The sequence below is a fragment of the Dendrobates tinctorius genome, unplaced genomic scaffold (assembly GCF_039654945.1).
Source record: "Dendrobates tinctorius isolate UK_male_01 unplaced genomic scaffold, ASM3965494v1 ptg000035l, whole genome shotgun sequence".
NCBI classification, from domain to species: domain Eukaryota; kingdom Metazoa; phylum Chordata; class Amphibia; order Anura; family Dendrobatidae; genus Dendrobates; species Dendrobates tinctorius.
This window is the reverse complement of record NW_027361703.1, coordinates 5,332,981-5,354,227: the sequence shown is the minus strand read 5'-3', so window position 1 is coordinate 5,354,227 and position 21,247 is coordinate 5,332,981. Positions and strand designations below refer to the sequence as shown.

General features: G+C 53.1%; 2 protein-coding genes across 3 annotated transcripts in view; one reads left to right on the top strand and one right to left on the bottom strand.

Moving 5' to 3' along the window:
- PUS7L (pseudouridine synthase 7 like) overlaps window positions 1-10,780 on the bottom strand; it is a 37,222-nt gene extending 26,442 nt beyond the window's left edge. The window contains exons 1-2 of one of the 2 annotated variants that reach the window (XM_073573237.1): window positions 10,580-10,780; window positions 8,257-8,346 (exon numbers count right to left, since the gene is read on the bottom strand). The gene's annotated coding sequence lies outside the window, so the exon portion shown is untranslated. The remainder of the gene's footprint in view (window positions 1-8,256; window positions 8,347-10,579) is intronic. The other variant, XM_073573238.1, reaches the window with a different exon arrangement.
- A 19-nt stretch (window positions 10,781-10,799) lies between these two features.
- Window positions 10,800-21,247, top strand: part of IRAK4 (interleukin 1 receptor associated kinase 4) — a 77,641-nt gene continuing 67,193 nt past the window's right edge. The window contains exon 1 of the mRNA XM_073573239.1: window positions 10,800-10,944. The gene's annotated coding sequence lies outside the window, so the exon portion shown is untranslated. The remainder of the gene's footprint in view (window positions 10,945-21,247) is intronic.

Here is a 21,247-nt window from a genome sequence, read left to right as displayed (position 1 = left end):
GACTCCCCATGTATCACCCATAAAAACCTTTTTTTTATTTGTCCCGAGCTGTATACATAGTTATTAAGGTTGAAGGAAGACTTTAAGTCCATCTAGTTCAACCCATATCCTATCCAAACATGCCCTAACACGTTGATCCAGAGGAAGGCAAAAAAAAATTGTTAATCTGTTCGGTCCGGTCCCATGGGCATTGCCTCTGTTCCATCACTCCACCCCTCCTCGACTTGCTGTACGCATTCTTCGCTGTGAAGATCGCGAACATTACTTTGCGCGTGTGCATTGAAATGTGACCTCGCGAGTGCGCAGTATGCTTTGCCCAACTGAGGGCAAACCGAAAATCAGTAGTGCGCATGCGTCGGCATACGCAGTTGTTTCTTATGTCCCGGAAGTATTTTGCGGTATTTGCATAGTGGTACCATGTAACCTAAGATCAGCATATGATTGGTTTGGATACCGGTTTTACCTGTATGTACTCAACTTTATGTTAAAGCACCACTTCAGTGTTTTTTTTTTATTCCAGGGCTGAAGTGGTGCCACTAACTTAAGATCCCTGCCTCTACCTGTGTTTCCCCAAAAATAAGACAGGGTCTTATATTATTTTTAGGCCTGAAAAATGAGCTAGAGCATATTTTCAGGGGGTGTCTTTTATTTTTCCATGAACTGTACCACAGTAATTGGTGGACGTCTATACCACCAAGAAAAGAAGAATCAGGAAAAAAGTATGGTACATGTAAAAATGTACAACAGATCTACGGTATTAGGTATAGCCATGATTAAATTATAAAGTAGTCCCCTTGTTTTTAACCTTTTGTGATATTTATTTAATACAAGTATTTAATACAAGTTATATCCTTTTATAATTTATTGATGGTTGTATATCATTTGATGCATACTCCAATCAGGGTTATTACAGTAATTTCTATGGTCATACCTTTCCCTATTTATTTGTTGTATGTGGTGCCATCTACTGGCTAAATATATACAGTATTTATAATTGAATTTCCATTTTTAAATGTATTATTCTCTATCTACTGTTTAGCCTCCAAACAAAGCACAAAATAATTGCACTTAGACCCCTAAACAGTAGAATTGGAAAGTGAATAGCCTCTCACATACAAATCTGCGTTGCTGTCACGTCTCGTTGCATTTCACAGCGATTGGCTCCCCCTGCTGGCCGGAAGCAGTATCACATGCGTTTCATCCCTCCTGGGACTTATCAGGGGATATGGACTCAGCCACATCAGGCAGTATACAGGTCCTCTGTTGGGCATATGTCCCTAAAGTAGATCCATTTAAATAGGAAGGCTCCAGGGCAATACCTCCATTTCCAGTCACCTGACTAAATGGGTGAAATAAATGTAATCACTTTCACATTCGCGGCTTCATCGGTCAGTGGACCGCAGAATGTGGTGACCCACGTGTCATATCTGGAGCACAAGCATAGTGAAGCACCATTGGTGAAAAACAGTGGACATCCAAAGCCTGATGAACGACATGCACCACTTCCGTTGCGCGAGCACTGTGGAACACTGCTGACAGCCGTCACTTCCGCTGCGCGAGCACTGTGGAACACAGCTGACAGCCGTCACTTCCATTGCACGAGCACTGTGGAACACTGCTGACAGCCGTCACTTCCGTTGCGCGAGCACTGTGGAACACTGCTGACAGTCGTCACTTCCGTTGCGCGAGCACTTTCGAACACTCTGACAGTCGTCACTTCCCTTGCGCGAGCAGTGTGGAACACTGCTGACAGCCGTCACTTCCGTTGCGTGAGCACTGTGGAACACTGCTGACAGCCGTCACTTCCGTTGCGCGAGCACTGTGGAACACTGCTGACAGCCGTCACTTCTGTTGCGCAAGCACTGTGGAACACTGCTGACAGCCGTCACTTCCGTTGCGCGAGCACTGTGGAACACTGCTGACAGTCGTCACTTCCGTTGCACGAGCACTGTCGAACACTGCTGACAGCCGTCACTTCCCTTGCGCGAGCACTGTGGAACACTGCTGACAGCCGTCACTTCCGTTGCGCGAGCATTGTGGAACACTGCTGACAGCCGTCACTTCCGTTGCGCGAGCACTGTGGAACACTGCTGACAGCCGTCACTTCTGTTGCGCAAGCACTGTGGAACACTGCTGACAGCCGTCACTTCCATTGCGCGAGCACTGTGGAACACTGCTGACAGCCGTCACTTCCGGTGCCATTCCAGTGGTATTGCTGGCAGTTCTCCCAGGGCTCATGTGACATAGTCATAGTGAACAATGCAGGCAATAAGCGGTCACTAATGAGGAGTTTCACACACACTTTCTTTGGATGAACCTCGGATGTCCGCAGAAAGTTTGAGAACTGCAGCCTATTAGCAGCCAATAATTGGCTGCAGTGCTTATGTCACTTATCAATGTCACTCAAGCCCTGGGAGATCTGGAGATGACATCCCTTGAAAGGTGGCGGGGTGGAAATCTAGTGTTTAACCCCTGGAGCTTTTCTCGGTTTTGCATTTTCATTTGTTGTTCCCCTTCTTTCCAGAGCCATAACTTTTTTACTTTTCCGTCAATATGGCCATGTGAGGGCTTGTTTTTCGTGGGATGGGTTGTACTTTTGAACGACACCATTGGTTTTACCATGTTGTGTACTAGAAAATGGAGAAAAAAATTCCAAGTGCAGTGAAATTGCAAAAAAAGTGCAATCCCACACTTGTATTTTGTTTGCCTTTTTTTGCTAGGTTCAATAAATGCTAAAATTGACCTGCCATTATGATTCTCCAGGTCATTGCGAGTTCATAGACATCAAACATGTCTAGGTTCTTTTTTTATCTAAGTGGTAAAAAAAATTCCAAACTTTGTTAAAAAAAATTAAAAATTGCACCATTTCCGAGACCGGTAGCGTCTCCATTTTTCATGATTACGGGTCGGGTGAGGGCTTATTTTTTGCGTGCCGGGCTGATGTTTTTAATGATACCACTTTTGTGCAGATACAATGTTTTGATTGCCCGTTATTGCATTTTAATGCAATGTCGCAACGACCACAAAAAAATAATTATGACCTTTTAATTTTTTTTCTCACTACGCCATTTAGTGATCAGGTTAATCCTTTTTTTATTGATAGATCGGGCGATTCTGAACACGGCTGCACCGCCCCCATAACTGTAACCACTCATTGCTCCACCCGCGTGACTGTATCCACTCCTGCACCGCCCCCGTGACTGTAACTGCTCCCTGCACTGGCCCAGTGAATGTAACCGATCCCATGACTGTAACCGCTCACTGCACCTCCTCCATGACCACAATCGCTCCTTGCACCGCCCCATGACTGTAACCAATCCCTGCATCAGCCCCACGACTGTAACCAATCCCCTTCACTCAGGGGCGGGCTGGGCCGGGTGGCAGGGAGGCATATGCCCCCCGGGCCGCTCCCCCAGGCGCACATGTGGGCCGGCAGCTTTCTCTGAGCTGTGCATAGCTGTCTTACCTTGACCGCTGCGCAGCTCCGACTCTCTCTCTCCGCCCTCCCTGGACTTCTGGTCATGTGACATGGCTGTAGCTAGAATGTCCCCTCCTTGCAGGTCCTGACTACAGCCCATACAGTCTAGCCGATTCACTGCTGAAAGTGATACAATGTATGGGCTCCTTCCTTCAGGGGGCTGCAAATAATGGAGGGGGTGCTGGAAATGATGGAGGGGGCTGCAAATGATGGCGGAGGTGCTGGAAATGATGGAGGGGTGCTGGAAATGACGGAGGGGGCTGCAAATGATGCAGGGGGCTGCAAATGATGGAGGGGGTGCTGGAAATGATGGAGGGGTGCTGGAAATGATGGAGGGGTGCTGGAAATGACAGAGGGGGCTGCAAATGATGCAGGGGGCTGCAAATGATGGAGGGGGTGCTGGAAATGATGGAGCAGGCCTGCAAATGATGGAGGGGGTGCTGGAAATGATGGAGGGGGCTGCAAATGATGCAGGGGGGCTGCAAATGATGGAGGGGGCTGCAAATGATGGAGGGGGTGCTGGAAATGATGCAGGGGGCTGCAAATGATGGAGGGGGCTGCAAATGATGGAGGGGGCTGCAAATGATGCAGGGGGCTGCAAATGATGGAGGGGGTGCTGGAAATGATGGAGCAGGCCTGCAAATGATGGAGGGGGTGCTGGAAATGATGGAGGGGGCTGCAAATGATGCAGGGGGGCTGCAAATGATGGAGGGGGCTGCAAATGATGGAGGGGGTGCTGGAAATGATGCAGGGGGCTGCAAATGATGGAGGGGGCTGCAAATGATGGAGGGGGTGCTGGAAATGATGCAGGGGGCTGCAAATGATGGAGGGGGCTGCAAATGATGGAGGGGGTGCTGGAAATGCAGGGGGCTGCAAATGATGGAGGAGGTGCTGGAAATGATGGAGGGGGTGCTGGAAATGATGGAGGGGGTGCTGGAAATGATGGAGGGGGCTGCAAATGATGGAGGGGGCTGCAAATGATGGAGGGGGCTGCAAATGATGGAGGGGGTGCTGGAAATGATGGAGCAGGCCTGCAAATGATGGAGGGGGTGCTGGAAATGATGGAGGGGGCTGCAAATGATGGAGGGGGGCTGCAAATGATGGAGGGGGCTGCAAATGATGGAGGGGGTGCTGGAAATGATGCAGGGGGCTGCAAATGATGGAGGGGGCTGCAAATGATGGAGGGGGTGCTGGAAATGCAGGGGGCTGCAAATGATGGAGGAGGTGCTGGAAATGATGGAGGGGGTGCTGGAAATGATGGAGGGGGTGCTGGAAATGATGGAGGGGGTGCTGGAAATGATGGAGGGGGCTGCAAATGATGGAGGGGCTGCAAATGATGGAGGGGGCTGCAAATGATGGAGGGGGCTGCAAATGATGGAGGGGGTGCTGGAAATGATGCAGGGGTGCTGGAAATGATGGAGGGGGTGCTGGAAATGATGGCGGGGGCTGCAAATGATGGAGGGGGCTGCAAATGATGGAGGGGGCTGCAAATGATGCAGGGGGCTGCAAATGATGCAGGGGGCTGCAAATGATGGAGGGGTGCTGGAAATGATGGAGGGGGCTGGAAATGATGGAGGGGGCTGGAAATGATGGAGGGGGTGCTGGAAATGATGGAGGGGGCTGCAAATAATGGAGCGGGTGCTGGAAATGATGGAGCGGGTGCTGGAAATGATGGAGCGGGTGCTGGAAATGATGGAGCGGGTGCTGGAAATGATGCAGGGGGCTGCAAATGATGGATAGGGTGCTGTAAATAATGGAGCAGGCCTGCAAATGATGGAGGGGGTGCTGGAAATGATGGAACGGGTGCTGGAAATGATGGAGGGGTGCAGGAAATGATGGAGCAGGCCAGCAAATGATGGACCTCAGTGATGGGCAACAACTGAGACGGGCAACAGTGGAGATGGTAAATAAAACTCAGTGTTTTCTTATTATATTAGTTATGTAAGAGGACACCGCCCCTAATGTCCCCGCTGATGGCCACATCCATGGGCACACTGGCCAGCGCGGTGAGAACCTGCGGTACAAGCCTGACCCCGCTGCCCCGCAGCCGCAGAGATTACTGGTGGTGAAGACTGGATTAGTCCAAACCAATAAAGTGAATAGTCACATGACACCCCAGATGCGATGCATGCTGTGACTTGTAGTCCACTAATCACATTGTTTGTGAAGGACCAAACACGTGTAACCTAACCTGACTGCTGTACGGATCCTCAGAGCTCCTCAGCTTCCTGCCCGGTGACCACGCCCATTATAGATTCCAGGAACCAATTAGATGGCTGTGTCACCCAGAGCGCCTTAAAGGCAGTGGCACACCACAGTATCAGGTCAGGGTGTATTACTACATGGAGGATGTGTAATGACAGCGACCATACATTTGGGGCTGTATGGTACTTAGTCTTGTGCGGCGGCGGCCTGGGACGTGCGCTGTACGGACCAGATGTGAGGGAAATAGCGCCGGCTGCAGCACTGAAAGGGTGCCGCCTGCCGGAGTGTGCAGTAAGGGGCTGACTGGCACTTTTCAGCCTGGGGGGCAATCACAAGCCAGTGGCCCTCCAGTTGCGGTGCTTTTGCCCTGCTTATCTCTGGCTGCTGCATTAAAGCAGCAGGGATAACAGACTTTAATAACAGGCTGGTACATAGATATGGGAACAGAACGGATCTTGCTGAATATATATGGGAGCAGAACGAAGCTTGCTGCCTACATAGATACTGTAACAGAAGCAAGCTGACTACATAGACACGAGACCGGAACCAAGATTGCTACGTAGACAAGGAAACTGACTGGAGCTTACTACAGAGATATGGGAGCAGAACCAAGGTTACTACAGAGAAATGGGAAAAGAGCGGAGCTTACTACAGAGATATGGGAGCAGAACCACGCTTGCTGCCTACATAGATACTGTAACAGAAGCAAGCTGACTACAGAGATATGGAAGCAGAACCGAGCTTACTACAAAGATATGGGAACAGAACTTACTACAGAAATAAAGGAGTAGAACCGAGCTTACTACAGAGATAAGGGAGCAGAACCGAGTTTACAACAGAGATAAGGGAGCAGAATCGAGCTTACTGCAGAGATATGGGAGCAGAACCAAGCTTACTACAGAGATATGGGAGCAGAAGGAGTTTACTCCAAAGATATGGGAGCAGAACGGAGCTTACTCCAGAGATATTGGAGCAGAACGGAGCTTACTCCAGAGATATGGGAGCAGAACGGAGCTTACTCCAGAGATATGGGAGCAGACCCGAGCTTACTACAGAGATAAGGAAGCAGAACAGAGCTTACTATGTCTACTACAAGATACAAAAACAGAACCAAGCTTATGGCATACATATTGAACCAGAATCTAGATTACTACATCAATACAGTATCAGAACCAAGTTTACTGCTTAGATATGGTATCATAACTGAGCTTACTTACAAACATTCAACTCCAGAAACACGGACATTTAAACACACAATATGGCAGGGGCATTGCCAGGGTCCTTAAAGCTCAAGGGCCCAAGCCCCAAAAAAGCATGTCTCCCCATAAGACCAACCTTTAGCCATTTAAAATAGCATGTATATATAATTACAGTATACCACTGTTGCTACCCAAAAACACACAATGCAAAGACCAATATGATCAATACTACTACTATAAAAGGCCAAAACAATACGTCTGCACAATGCCCACTACCATCACCACCACACTGCAAATACATAATATAATATGACCATTACCTCTACATAATAAAACACTCTAATCAGACCAATGACACCACCGTACACCTTCTACTACATAATGACCGAAACACATTAAGCTGTTACTAAATAAATAAAAAAACAAAAGCTACTAAAAAGAGCACTAGTCCCACCTTACAGGAACCGTATATTGGTAGATACCAGTCCTGCAGAACACAGACATGATTACAGTCAGGGCTGCCACTAGGAATTTCGGGGCCCCATGCAGGCAAAATTTTCGGGACCCCTTGAGACTCCACCCAGGCACCACCCCAGTTCTGCCTCCACACCTCGAGCCTGCCACAGTCCCACCGCCCGCTCTTGGAAAAACTCATCTTCTACACCACATCCTCACCAATCTATTAACAGTTCCCAGCAAACACCAGATCACATACATAACCAGCAGCTTTTGTTATGGCCAAAAGAATTTTTAAGCCACCACCACAGCAAGGTAGACTCCTTTGGCCGGGCCATATTCTACTCTTACTTATTAAACATTTCCTAAAATATCCAATACTCTTTTTAGGTTTATTTTTATTTATTTTTCTTTAAGGGAATGAGTTGCATATATTTTTTAGAATGACCATTAATACCACATACAAGGGACAAAAACTGTTGCACCATGACCAGACCATATATTACCACCACATAGCGACCGAATAATACCATATATAAGGAACAAATACCTCCATACCATGACCAGACCACATATTACCATCACATAGTGACCAAAAAATACCACATACAGGGAGAAATAACGCCACACCATAACCAGATCACATACTACCACCATATAGTGACCGAATACTACAATACAGATCATTAATAAAAAAAATACACAACACTAATGCCATTATACACAGGAGCATTGTATATAGTGTACAGGTAATACAGAGCTCATCAGTGACATTATACACAGGAGCTCTGAATACAGTGTCAGTGTCCAGGTAATACAGTGATTACCTGTGACATTATACACAGAAGCTCTGTATATAGTGCACAGTGAACAGGTTATAGTGTATAGTGTCAGTGTACAGGTAACACACTGACTCACCAGTGGCGTCTCCAGCTGATGTCCCTCATCTTTGCTTTTCTTTTTTATGCAGGGCAGACCGCCATCATTTCTTTCAGCCAGGACTCGTCTCTACATAAAATAACACAAAGTTACCTTGAGCATGGCTTCCAGAGCACATTCCCCATTTTTCCCCTTTCTTCTACACTACACATCTAAATACAGACGTGCACCCACCATTAATATATAATAATCCACCATTCCTCCAGCCCCTGTACTCTTCCGCCAACTCATTACCAGTCACTGCATCCTCAATGTCCCCCACTATGTGCCTCCCGCTCCTCCAATTTATTATATTTACATGCCCCTTCTGCCCCAATTCATTGTCATGTCTTTCTCTCCCACCTTCTGTTCATTATCAACTGCTCTACCCCACATTCAATACATCATTTACTCCCATCACCCTGAAAATTCATTATTTGCTCCACCCCAGGTCCTCATTTGTTCTCCCCATCCCCCACCTTCAATTCAATTGCTGTCCCCGTCCCTCATTTCATCATTTGCAGTCCCCCTCACTTCATCATTCGCTGTCCCCCTTCCCCCCTCTCTTCATCATTTGCAGTCCCCCATTCTCCCCCGACTTTATGTGCAGTCCCCTTTCGTTCATGTGCTGTCCCCTATCCCCTCCCTCACATCATCATATGCAGCCCCCCTCCGTCATTTGCAGCCCCTTTCAACATTTGCAAGCCCCATTCCATAATTTGCAAATTGCAGCACCCCCCTCCATCATTTGCATCCCCCCTTTCATCATTTTAAGCACCCCCTCCATCATTTGTAGCCCCCTCCATCATTGGCAGCCCCGCTGTCATCATTGGCAACACCCCCTCCATCATTTGCACTGCAGCACCCATAATTTACACTGCAGCACTACATCAGCACATATCATTTGCAGCACCCCCCTTCATCATTGGCAGCACCCCCCTCCATCATTGGCAGCCCCACTCCATCATTGGCAGCCCCCTTTCATTTGCAGCCCCACTATCATTTCCAGCTCCCCTCCATCATTTCCAGCACCCCCTCCATCATTTGCTGGACTGCCCTATTATTTCCAGCACCCCCTCCATCATTTGCAACCCCCTCCATCATTTCCAGCACCTCCTCCATCATTTGCAACCCCCTCCATCATTTCCAGCACCCCCTCTATAATTTGCAGCCCACTCCATCATTTGCAGCACCTCCTCCATCATTTGCAGGCCCGCTCCATCATGTGCAGCCCCCTCCATAATTTCCAGCACCCACTCCATGATTTGCAGCCCCCTCCATCATTTCCAGCACCCCCTCCATCATTTGCAGGCCCGCTCCATCATTTGCAGCCCCCTCCATCATTGTCAGCCCCCCTTTATAATTTCCAGCACCCACTCCATGATTTGCAGCCCCCTCCATCATTTCCAGCACCCGCTCCATCATTTGCAGCCCCCTTCCATCATTTCCAGCACCCCCCCCCCATCATTTGCAGGCCTGCTCCATCATTTCCAGCACCCCCTCCATCATGTGCACCCCCTCCATCATTTGCAGCCCCCTCCATCATTTGCAGCCCCCTTCAATATTTCCAGCACCCCCTCCATCATTTGCAGCACCCGCTCCATCATTTCCAGCCCCCCTCCATTATTTCCAGCCCCCCTCCATCATTTGCAGCCCCCTTCATTATTTCCAGCCCCCTCCATTATTTCCAGCCCCCTCCATTATTTCCAGCCCCCTCCATTATTTCCAGCACCCTCCACCATTTGCCGCCCCCCTCCATTATTTCCAGCCCCCTCCATCATTTGCAGCCCCCTCCATTATTTCCAGCCCCCTCCATCATTTGCAGCCCCCTCCATTATTTCCAGCCCCCTCCATTATTTCCAGCCCCCTCCACCATTTGCAGCCCCCCTCCATTATTTCCAGCACCCTCCATCATTTGCAGTCCCCTCCATCATTTGCAGCCCCCCTCCATTATTTCCAGCCCCCTCCATTATTTCCAGCCCCCTCCATTATTTCCAGCACCCTCCACCATTTGCCGCCCCCCTCCATTATTTCCAGCCCCCTCCATCATTTGCAGCCCCCTCCATTATTTCCAGCCCCCTCCATCATTTGCAGCCCCCTCCATTATTTCCAGCCCCCTCCATTATTTCCAGCCCCCTCCACCATTTGCAGCCCCCCTCCATTATTTCCAGCACCCTCCATCATTTGCAGTCCCCTCCATCATTTGCAGTCCCCCTCCATTATTTCCAGCCCCCTCCATTATTTCCAGCACCCTCCATCATTTGCAGCCCCCTCACCCATTTAATTCATTTGATAAAGAAAAAAAAACGTTTTTCATACTTACGTCACCAGTGATCCCCAGCAGGCACAGCTGCAGCTCCTCTTGTCATGGCAGAGGCTGTACCTGGAAAGAGCCCGCCATACATTGTATCACTTTCAGCAGTGAATCAGCTAGACTGTATGGGCTGTAGTCAGGACCTGCAAGGAGCCCCTACATTCTAGCTACAGCCATGTCACATGACCAGAAGTCCAGGGAGGGCGGAGGGAGAGAGTCGGAGCTGCGCAGCAGACAGCATGCACAGCTCACAGAAAGCTGCCCGCCCCTCTGTGCACTGCAGTATTGGGAAAGCAGAGAGGATGCGGAAATGTTCCGTAGCTGTACGTGCATTACTGCTGGCGGTGCTCGGTGCTGGGGCCGGGCGGTAGCGGGTGAGTGGCATGGGCAGTAGGGTCTCATTGGGAGTGGTAGAGCATGGCATCTACTGAGCTACTGAGTGTGTACTGCTACCTAGGTCAGGCTCCGTGCTCTGCCTGTATACACTACACCGTCTGCCTGGGCTGCTGAGTGTACTGCTACCTAGGTCAGGCTCCGTGCTCTGCCTGTATACACTACACCGTCTGCCTGGGCTGCTGAGTGTACTGCTACCTAGGTCAGGCTCCGTGCTCTGCCTGTATACACTACACTGTCTGCCTGGGCTGCTGAGTGTACTGCTACCTAGGTCAGGCTCCGTGCTCTGCCTGTATACACTACACCGTCTGCCTGGGCTGCTGAGTGTACTGCTACCTAGGTCAGGCTCCGTGCTCTGCCTGTATACACTACACTGTCTGCCTGGGCTGCTGAGTGTACTGCTACCTAGGTCAGGCTCCGTGCTCTGCCTGTATACACTACACCGTCTGCCTGGGCTGCTGAGTGTACTGCTACCTAGGTCAGGCTCCGTGCTCTGCCTGTATACACTACACTGTCTGCCTGGGCTGCTGAGTGTACTGCTACCTAGGTCAGGCTCCGTGCTCTGCCTGTATACACTACACCGTCTGCCTGGGCTGCTGAGTGTACTGCTACCTAGGTCAGGCTCCGTGCTCTGCCTGTATACACTACACTGTCTGCCTGGGCTGCTGAGTGTACTGCTACCTAGGTCAGGCTCCGTGCTCTGCCTGTATACACTACACTGTCTGCCTGGGCTGCTGAGTGTACTGCTACCTAGGTCAGGCTCCATGCTCTGCCTGTATACACTACACTGTCTGCCTGGGCTGCTGAGTGTACTGCTACCTAGGTCAGGCTCCGTGCTCTGCCTGTATACACTACACTGTCTGCCTGGGCTGCTGAGTGTGCTGCTACCTAGGTCAGGCTCCGTGCTCTGCCTGTATACACTACACTGTCTGCCTGGGCTGCTGAGTGTGCTGCTACCTAGGTCAGGCTCCGTGCTCTGCCTGTATACACTACACTGTCTGCCTGGGCTGCTGAGTGTGCTGCTACCTAGGTCAGGCTCCGTGCTCTGCCTGTATACACTACACCGTCTGCCTGGGCTGCTGAGTGTACTGCTACCTAGGTCAGGCTCCATGCTCTGCCTGTATACACTACACTGTCTGCCTGGGCTGCTGAGTGTACTGCTACCTAGGTCAGGCTCCGTGCTCTGCCTGTATACACTACACTGTCTGCCTGGGCTGCTGAGTGTGCTGCTACCTAGGTCAGGCTCCATGCTCTGCCTGTATACACTACACTGTCTGCCTGGGCTGCTGAGTGTGCTGCTACCTAGGTCAGGCTCCATGCTCTGCCTGTATACACTACACTGTCTGCCTGGGCTGCTGAGTGTGCTGCTACCTAGGTCAGGCTCCATGCTCTGCCTGTATACACTACACTGTCTGCCTGGGCTGCTGAGTGTACTGCTACCTAGGTCAGGCTCCGTGCTCTGCCTGTATACACTACACTGTCTGCCTGGGCTGCTGAGTGTGCTGCTACCTAGGTCAGGCTCCATGCTCTGCCTGTATACACTACACTGTCTGCCTGGGCTGCTGAGTGTACTGCTACCTAGGTCAGGCTCCGTGCTCTGCCTGTATACACTACACTGTCTGCCTGGGCTGCTGAGTGTACTGCTACCTAGGTCAGGCTCCGTGCTCTGCCTGTATACACTACACCGTCTGCCTGGGCTGCTGAGTGTGCTGCTACCTAGGTCAGGCTCCATGCTCTGCCTGTATACACTACACTGTCTGCCTGGGCTGCTGAGTGTACTGCTACCTAGGTCAGGCTCCATGCTCTGCCTGTATACACTACACTGTCTGCCTGGGCTGCTGAGTGTGCTGCTACCTAGGTCAGGCTCCGTGCTCTGCCTGTATACACTACACCGTCTGCCTGGGCTGCTGAGTGTACTGCTACCTAGGTCAGGCTCCGTGCTCTGCCTGTATACACTACACTGTCTGCCTGGGCTGCTGAGTGTGCTGCTACCTAGGTCAGGCTCCGTGCTCTGCCTGTATACACTACACTGTCTGCCTGGGCTGCTGAGTGTACTGCTACCTAGGTCAGGCTCCGTGCTCTGCCTGTATACACTACACTGTCTGCCTGGGCTGCTGAGTGTGCTGCTACCTAGGTCAGGCTCCGTGCTCTGCCTGTATACACTACACCGTCTGCCTGGGCTGCTGAGTGTACTGCTACCTAGGTCAGGCTCCATGCTCTGCCTGTATACACTACACTGTCTGCCTGGGCTGCTGAGTGTACTGCTACCTAGGTCAGGCTCCATGCTCTGCCTGTATACACTACACTGTCTGCCTGGGCTGCTGAGTGTACTGCTACCTAGGTCAGGCTCCGTGCTCTGCCTGTATACACTACACTGTCTGCCTGGGCTGCTGAGTGTACTGCTACCTAGGTCAGGCTCCGTGCTCTGCCTGTATACACTACACCGTCTGCCTGGGCTGCTGAGTGTGCTGCTACCTAGGTCAGGCTCCATGCTCTGCCTGTATACACTACACTGTCTGCCTGGGCTGCTGAGTGTACTGCTACCTAGGTCAGGCTCCATGCTCTGCCTGTATACACTACACTGTCTGCCTGGGCTGCTGAGTGTACTGCTACCTAGGTCAGGCTCCGTGCTCTGCCTGTATACACTACACTGTCTGCCTGGGCTGCTGAGTGTACTGCTACCTAGGTCAGGCTCCGTGCTCTGCCTGTATACACTACACTGTCTGCCTGGGCTGCTGAGTGTACTGCTACCTAGGTCAGGCTCCGTGCTCTGCCTGTATACACTACACCGTCTGCCTGGGCTGCTGAGTGTGCTGCTACCTAGGTCAGGCTCCGTGCTCTGCCTGTATACACTACACCGTCTGCCTGGGCTGCTGAGTGTACTGCTACCTAGGTCAGGCTCCGTGCTCTGCCTGTATACACTACACCGTCTGCCTGGGCTGCTGAGTGTACTGCTACCTAGGTCAGGCTCCGTGCTCTGCCTGTATACACTACACTGTCTGCCTGGGCTGCTGAGTGTGCTGCTACCTAGGTCAGGCTCCGTGCTCTGCCTGTATACACTACACTGTCTGCCTGGTCTGCTGAGTGTGCTGCTACCTAGGTCAGGCTCCGTGATCTGCCTGTATACACTACACTGTCTGCCTGGGCTGCTGAGTGTGCTGCTACCTAGGTCAGGCTCCGTGCTCTGCCTGTATACACTACACTGTCTGCCTGGGCTGCTGAGTGTACTGCTACCTAGGTCAGGCTCCGTGCTCTGCCTGTATACACTACACGGTCTGCCTGGGCTGCTGAGTGTACTGCTACCTAGGTCAGGCTCCGTGCTCTGCCTGTATACACTACACCGTCTGCCTGGGCTGCTGAGTGTACTGCTACCTAGGTCAGGCTCCGTGCTCTGCCTGTATACACTACACTGTCTGCCTGGGCTGCTGAGTGTGCTGCTACCTAGGTCAGGCTCCGTGCTCTGCCTGTATACACTACACTGTCTGCCTGGGCTGCTGAGTGTGCTGCTACCTAGGTCAGGCTCCGTGCTCTGCCTGTATACACTACACTGTCTGCCTGGGCTGCTGAGTGTACTGCTACCTAGGTCAAGCTCCGTGCTCTGCCTGTATACACTACACCGTCTGCCTGGGCTGCTGAGTGTGCTGCTACCTAGGTCAGGCTCCATGCTCTGCCTGTATACACTACACCGTCTGCCTGGGCTGCTGAGTGTACTGCTACCTAGGTCAGGCTCCGTGCTCTGCCTGTATACACTACACCGTCTGCCTGGGCTGCTGAGTGTACTGCTACCTAGGTCAGGCTCCGTGCTCTGCCTGTATACACTACACCGTCTGCCTGGGCTGCTGAGTGTACTGCTACCTAGGTCAGGCTCCGTGCTCTGCCTGTATACACTACACCGTCTGGCTGGGCTGCTGAGTGTGCTGCTACCTAGGTCAGGCTCCGTGCTCTGCCTGTATACACTACACCGTCTGGCTGGGCTGCTGAGTGTGCTGCTACCTAGGTCAGGCTCCGTGCCCTGCCTGTATACACTACACCGTCTGCCTGGGCTGCTGAGTGTACTGCTACCTAGGTCAGGCTCCGTGCTCTGCCTGTATACACTACACTGTCTGCCTGGGCTGCTGAGTGTGCTGCTACCTAGGTCAGGCTCCGTGCTCTGCCTGTATACACTACACTGTCTGCCTGGGCTGCTGAGTGTACTGCTACCTAGGTCAGGCTCCGTGCTCTGCCTGTATACACTACACCGTCTGCCTGGGCTGCTGAGTGTGCTGCTACCTAGGTCAGGCTCCATGCTCTGCCTGTATACACTACACCGTCTGCCTGGGCTGCTGAGTGTACTGCTACCTAGGTCAGGCTCCGTGCTCTGCCTGTATACACTACACTGTATGCCTGGGCTGCTGAGTGTGCCGCTACCTAGGTCAGGCTCCGTGCTCTGCCTGTATACACTACACTGTCTGCCTGGGCTGCTGAGTGTGCTGCTACCTAGGTCAGGCTCCGTGCTCTGCCTGTATACACTACACTGTCTGCCTGGGCTGCTGAGTGTGCTGCTACCTAGGTCAGGCTCCGTGCTCTGCCTGTATACACTACACTGTCTGCCTGGGCTGCTGAGTGTACTGCTACCTAGGTCAGGCTCCGTGCTCTGCCTGTATACACTACACTGTCTGCCTGGGCTGCTGAGTGTACTGCTACCTAGGTCAGGCTCCGTGCTCTGCCTGTATACACTACACCGTCTGCCTGGGCTGCTGAGTGTACTGCTACCTAGGTCAGGCTCCGTGCTCTGCCTGTATACACTACACTGTCTGCCTGGGCTGCTGAGTGTGCTGCTACCTAGGTCAGGCTCCGTGCTCTGCCTGTATACACTACACTGTCTGCCTGGGCTGCTGAGTGTACTGCTACCTAGGTCAGGCTCCGTGCTCTGCCTGTATACACTACACCGTCTGCCTGGGCTGCTGAGTGTGCTGCTACCTAGGTCAGGCTCCGTGCTCTGCCTGTATACACTACACCGTCTGCCTGGGCTGCTGAGTGTACTGCTACCTAGGTCAGGCTCCGTGCTCTGCCTGTATACACTACACCGTCTGCCTGGGCTGCTGAGTGTACTGCTACCTAGGTCAGGCTCCGTGCTCTGCCTGTATACACTACACTGTCTGTCTGGGCTGCTGAGTGTGCTGCTACCTAGGTCAGGCTCCGTGCTCTGCCTGTATACACTACACCGTCTGGCTGGGCTGCTGAGTGTGCTGCTACCTAGGTCAGGCTCCGTGCTCTGCCTGTATACACTACACTGTCTGCCTGGGCTGCTGAGTGTGCTGCTACCTAGGTCAGGCTCCGTGCTCTGCCTGTATACACTACACTGCCTGGGCTGCTGAGTGTACTGCTACCTAGGTCAGGCTCCGTGCTCTGCCTGTATACACTACACTGTCTGCCTGGGCTGCTGAGTGTACTGCTACCTAGGTCAGGCTCCGTGCTCTGCCTGTATACACTACACCGTCTGGCTGGGCTGCTGAGTGTACTGCTACCTAGGTCAGGCTCCGTGCTCTGCTAACTAGGTCAGGCTCCGTGCTCTGCCTGTATACACTACACTGTCTGCCTGGGCTGCTGACTGTGCTGCTACCTAGGTCAGGCTCCGTGCTCTGCCTGTATACACTACACTGTCTGCCTGGGCTGCTGAGTGTACTGCTACCTAGGTCAGGCTCCGTGCTCTGCCTGTATACACTACACCGTCTGCCTGGGCTGCTGAGTGTGCTGCTACCTAGGTCAGGCTCCATGCTCTGCCTGTATACACTACACTGTCTGCCTGGGCTGCTGAGTGTACTGCTACCTAGGTCAGGCTCCATGCTCTGCCTGTATACACTACACTGTCTGCCTGGGCTGCTGAGTGTACTGCTACCTAGGTCAGGCTCCGTGCTCTGCCTGTATACACTACACTGTCTGCCTGGGCTGCTGAGTGTACTGCTACCTAGGTCAGGCTCCGTGCTCTGCCTGTATACACTACACTGTCTGCCTGGGCTGCTGAGTGTACTGCTACCTAGGTCAGGCTCCGTGCTTTGCCTGTATACACTACACCGTCTGCCTGGGCTGCTGAGTGTGCTGCTACCTAGGTCAGGCTCCATGCTCTGCCTGTATACACTACACCGTCTGCCTGGGCTGCTGAGTGTACTGCTACCTAGGTCAGGCTCCGTGCTCTGCCTGTATACACTACACCGTCTGCCTGGGCTGCTGAGTGTACTGCTACCTAGGTCAGGCTCCGTGCTCTGCCTGTATACACTACACTGTCTGCCTGGGCTGCTGAGTGTGCTGCTACCTAGGTCAGGCTCCGTGCTCTGCCTGTATACACTACACTGTCTGCCTGGGCTGCTGAGTGTGCTGCTACCTAGGTCAGGCTCCGTGCTCTGCCTGTATACACTACACTGTCTGCCTGGGCTGCTGAGTGTGCTGCTACCTAGGTCAGGCTCCGTGCTCTGCCTGTATACACTACACTGTCTGCCTGGGCTGCTGAGTGTACTGCTACCTAGGTCAGGCTCCGTGCTCTGCCTGTATACACTACACTGTCTGCCTGGGCTGCTGAGTGTGCTGCTACCTAGGTCAGGCTCCGTGCTCTGCCTGTATACACTACACTGTCTGCCTGGGCTGCTGAGTGTACTGCTACCTAGGTCAGGCTCCGTGCTCTGCCTGTATACACTACACCGTCTGCCTGGGCTGCTGAGTGTGCTGCTACCTAGGTCAGGCTCCATGCTCTGCCTGTATACACTACACCGTCTGCCTGGGCTGCTGAGTGTACTGCTACCTAGGTCAGGCTCCGTGCTCTGCCTGTATACACTACACCGTCTGCCTGGGCTGCTGAGTGTACTGCTACCTAGGTCAGGCTCCGTGCTCTGCCTGTATACACTACACCGTCTGCCTGGGCTGCTGAGTGTACTGCTACCTAGGTCAGGCTCCGTGCTCTGCCTGTATACACTACACAGTCTGGCTGGGCTGCTGAGTGTGCTGCTACCTAGGTCAGGCTCCGTGCTCTGCCTGTATACACTACACTGTCTGCCTGGGCTGCTGAGTGTGCTGCTACCTAGGTCAGGCTCCGTGCTCTGCCTGTATACACTACACCGTCTGGCTGGGCTGCTGAGTGTGCTGCTACCTAGGTCAGGCTCCGTGCCCTGCCTGTATACACTACACTGTCTGCCTGGGCTGCTGAGTGTACTGCTACCTAGGTCAGGCTCCGTGCTCTGCCTGTATACACTACACTGTCTGCCTGGGCTGCTGAGTGTGCTGCTACCTAGGTCAGGCTCCGTGCTCTGCCTGTATACACTACACTGTCTGCCTGGGCTGCTGAGTGTGCTGCTACCTAGGTCAGGCTCCGTGCTCTGCCTGTATACACTACACTGTCTGCCTGGGCTGCTGAGTGTACTGCTACCTAGGTCAGGCTCCGTGCTCTGCCTGTATACACTACACCGTCTGCCTGGGCTGCTGAGTGTGCTGCTACCTAGGTCAGGCTCCATGCTCTGCCTGTATACACTACACCGTCTGCCTGGGCTGCTGAGTGTACTGCTACCTAGGTCAGGCTCCGTGATCTGCCTGTATACACTACACTGTCTGCCTGGGCTGCTGAGTGTGCTGCTACCTAGGTCAGGCTCCGTGCTCTGCCTGTATACACTACACTGTCTGCCTGGGCTGCTGAGTGTGCTGCTACCTAGGTCAGGCTCCGTGCTCTGCCTGTATACACTACACTGTCTGCCTGGGCTGCTGAGTGTGCTGCTACCTAGGTCAGGCTCCGTGCTCTGCCTGTATACACTACACTGTCTGCCTGGGCTGCTGAGTGTACTGCTACCTAGGTCAGGCTCCGTGCTCTGCCTGTATACACTACACCGTCTGCCTGGGCTGCTGAGTGTACTGCTACCTAGGTCAGGCTCCGTGCTCTGCCTGTATACACTACACCGTCTGCCTGGGCTGCTGAGTGTACTGCTACCTAGGTCAGGCTCCGTGCTCTGCCTGTATACACTACACTGTCTGCCTGGGCTGCTGAGTGTGCTGCTACCTAGGTCAGGCTCCGTGCTCTGCCTGTATACACTACACTGTCTGCCTGGGCTGCTGAGTGTACTGCTACCTAGGTCAGGCTCCGTGCTCTGCCTGTATACACTACACCGTCTGCCTGGGCTGCTGAGTGTGCTGCTACCTAGGTCAGGCTCCGTGCTCTGCCTGTATACACTACACCGTCTGCCTGGGCTGCTGAGTGTACTGCTACCTAGGTCAGGCTCCGTGCTCTGCCTGTATACACTACACCGTCTGCCTGGGCTGCTGAGTGTACTGCTACCTAGGTCAGGCTCCGTGCTCTGCCTGTATACACTACACTGTCTGCCTGGGCTGCTGAGTGTGCTGCTACCTAGGTCAGGCTCCGTGCTCTGCCTGTATACACTACACTGTCTGCCTGGGCTGCTGAGTGTGCTGCTACCTAGGTCAGGCTCCGTGCTCTGCCTGTATACACTACACCGTCTGCCTGGGCTGCTGAGTGTGCTGCTACCTAGGTCAGGCTCCGTGCTCTGCCTGTATACACTACACCGTCTGCCTGGGCTGCTGAGTGTGCTGCTACCTAGGTCAGGCTCCGTGCTCTGCCTGTATACACTACACCGTCTGCCTGGGCTGCTGAGTGTGCTGCTACCTAGGTCAGGCTCCGTGCTCTGCCTGTATACACTACACCGTCTGCCTGGGCTGCTGAGTGTACTGCTACCTAGGTCAGGCTCTGTGCTCTGCCTGTATACACTACACCGTCTGCCTGGGCTGCTGAGTGTACTGCTACCTAGGTCAGGCTCCGTGCTCTGCCTGTATACACTACACTGTCTGCCTGGGCTGCTGAGTGTGCTGCTACCTAGGTCAGGCTCCATGCTCTGCCTGTATACACTACACTGTCTGCCTGGGCTGCTGAGTGTACTGCTACCTAGGTCAGGCTCCGTGCTCTGCCTGTATACACTACACTGTCTGCCTGGGCTGCTGAGTGTGCTGCTACCTAGGTCAGGCTCCGTGCTCTGCCTGTATACACTACACTGTCTGCCTGGGCTGCTGAGTGTGCTGCTACCTAGGTCAGGCTCCGTGCTCTGCCTGTATACACTACACCGTCTGCCTGGGCTGCTGAGTGTACTGCTACCTAGGTCAGGCTCCGTGCTCTGCCTGTATACACTACACCGTCTGGCTGGGCTGCTGAGTGTACTGCTACCTAGGTCAGGCTCCGTGCTCTGCCTGTATACACTACACCGTCTGCCTGGGCTGCTGAGTGTACTGCTACCTAGGTCAGGCTCCGTGCTCTGCCTGTATACACTACACCGTCTGCCTGGGCTGCTGAGTGTACTGCTACCTAGGTCAGGCTCCGTGCTCTGCCTGTATACACTACACTGTCTGCCTGGGCTGCTGAGTGTACTGCTACCTAGGTCAGGCTCCGTGCTCTGCCTGTATACACTACACCGTCTGCCTGGGCTGCTGAGTGTACTGCTACCTAGGTCAGGCTCCGTGCTCTGCCTGTATACACTACACTGTCTGCCTGGGCTGCTGAGTGTGCTGCTACCTAGGTGAGGCTCCATGCTCTGCCTGTATACACTACACTGTCTGCCTGGGCTGCTGAGTGTACTGCTACCTAGGTCAGGCTCCGTGCTCTGCCTGTATACACTACACCGTCTGCCTGGGCTGCTGAGTGTGCTGCTACCTAGGTCAGGCTCCATGCTCTGCCTGTATACACTACACCGTCTGCCTGGGCTGCTGAGTGTACTGCTACCTAGGTCAGGCTCCGTGCTCTGCCTGTATACACTACACCGTCTGCCTGGGCTGCTGAGTGTACTGCTACCTAGGTCAGGCTCCGTGCTCTGCCTGTATAAACTACACCGTCTGCCTGGGCTGCTGAGTGTGCTGCTACCTAGGTCAGGCTCCATGCTCTGCCTGTATACACTACACCGTCTGCCTGGGCTGCTGAGTGTGTGGCTACCTAGGTCAGGCTCCGTGCTCTGCCTGTATACACTACACCATCTGCCTGGGCTGCTGAGTGTGCTGCTACCTAGGTCAGGCTCCATGCTCTGCCTGTATACATTACACCATCTGCCTGGGCTGCTGAGTGTGTACTGCTACCTAGGTCAGGCTCCATGCTCTGCCTGTATACACTACACCATCTGCCTGGGCTGCTGAGTATACTGCTACCTAGGTCAGGCTCCGTGCTCTGCCTGTATACACTACACCGTCTGCCTGGGCTGCTGAGTGTACTGCTACCTAGGTCAGGCTCCGTGCTCTGCCTGTATACACTACACCGTCTGCCTGGGCTGCTGA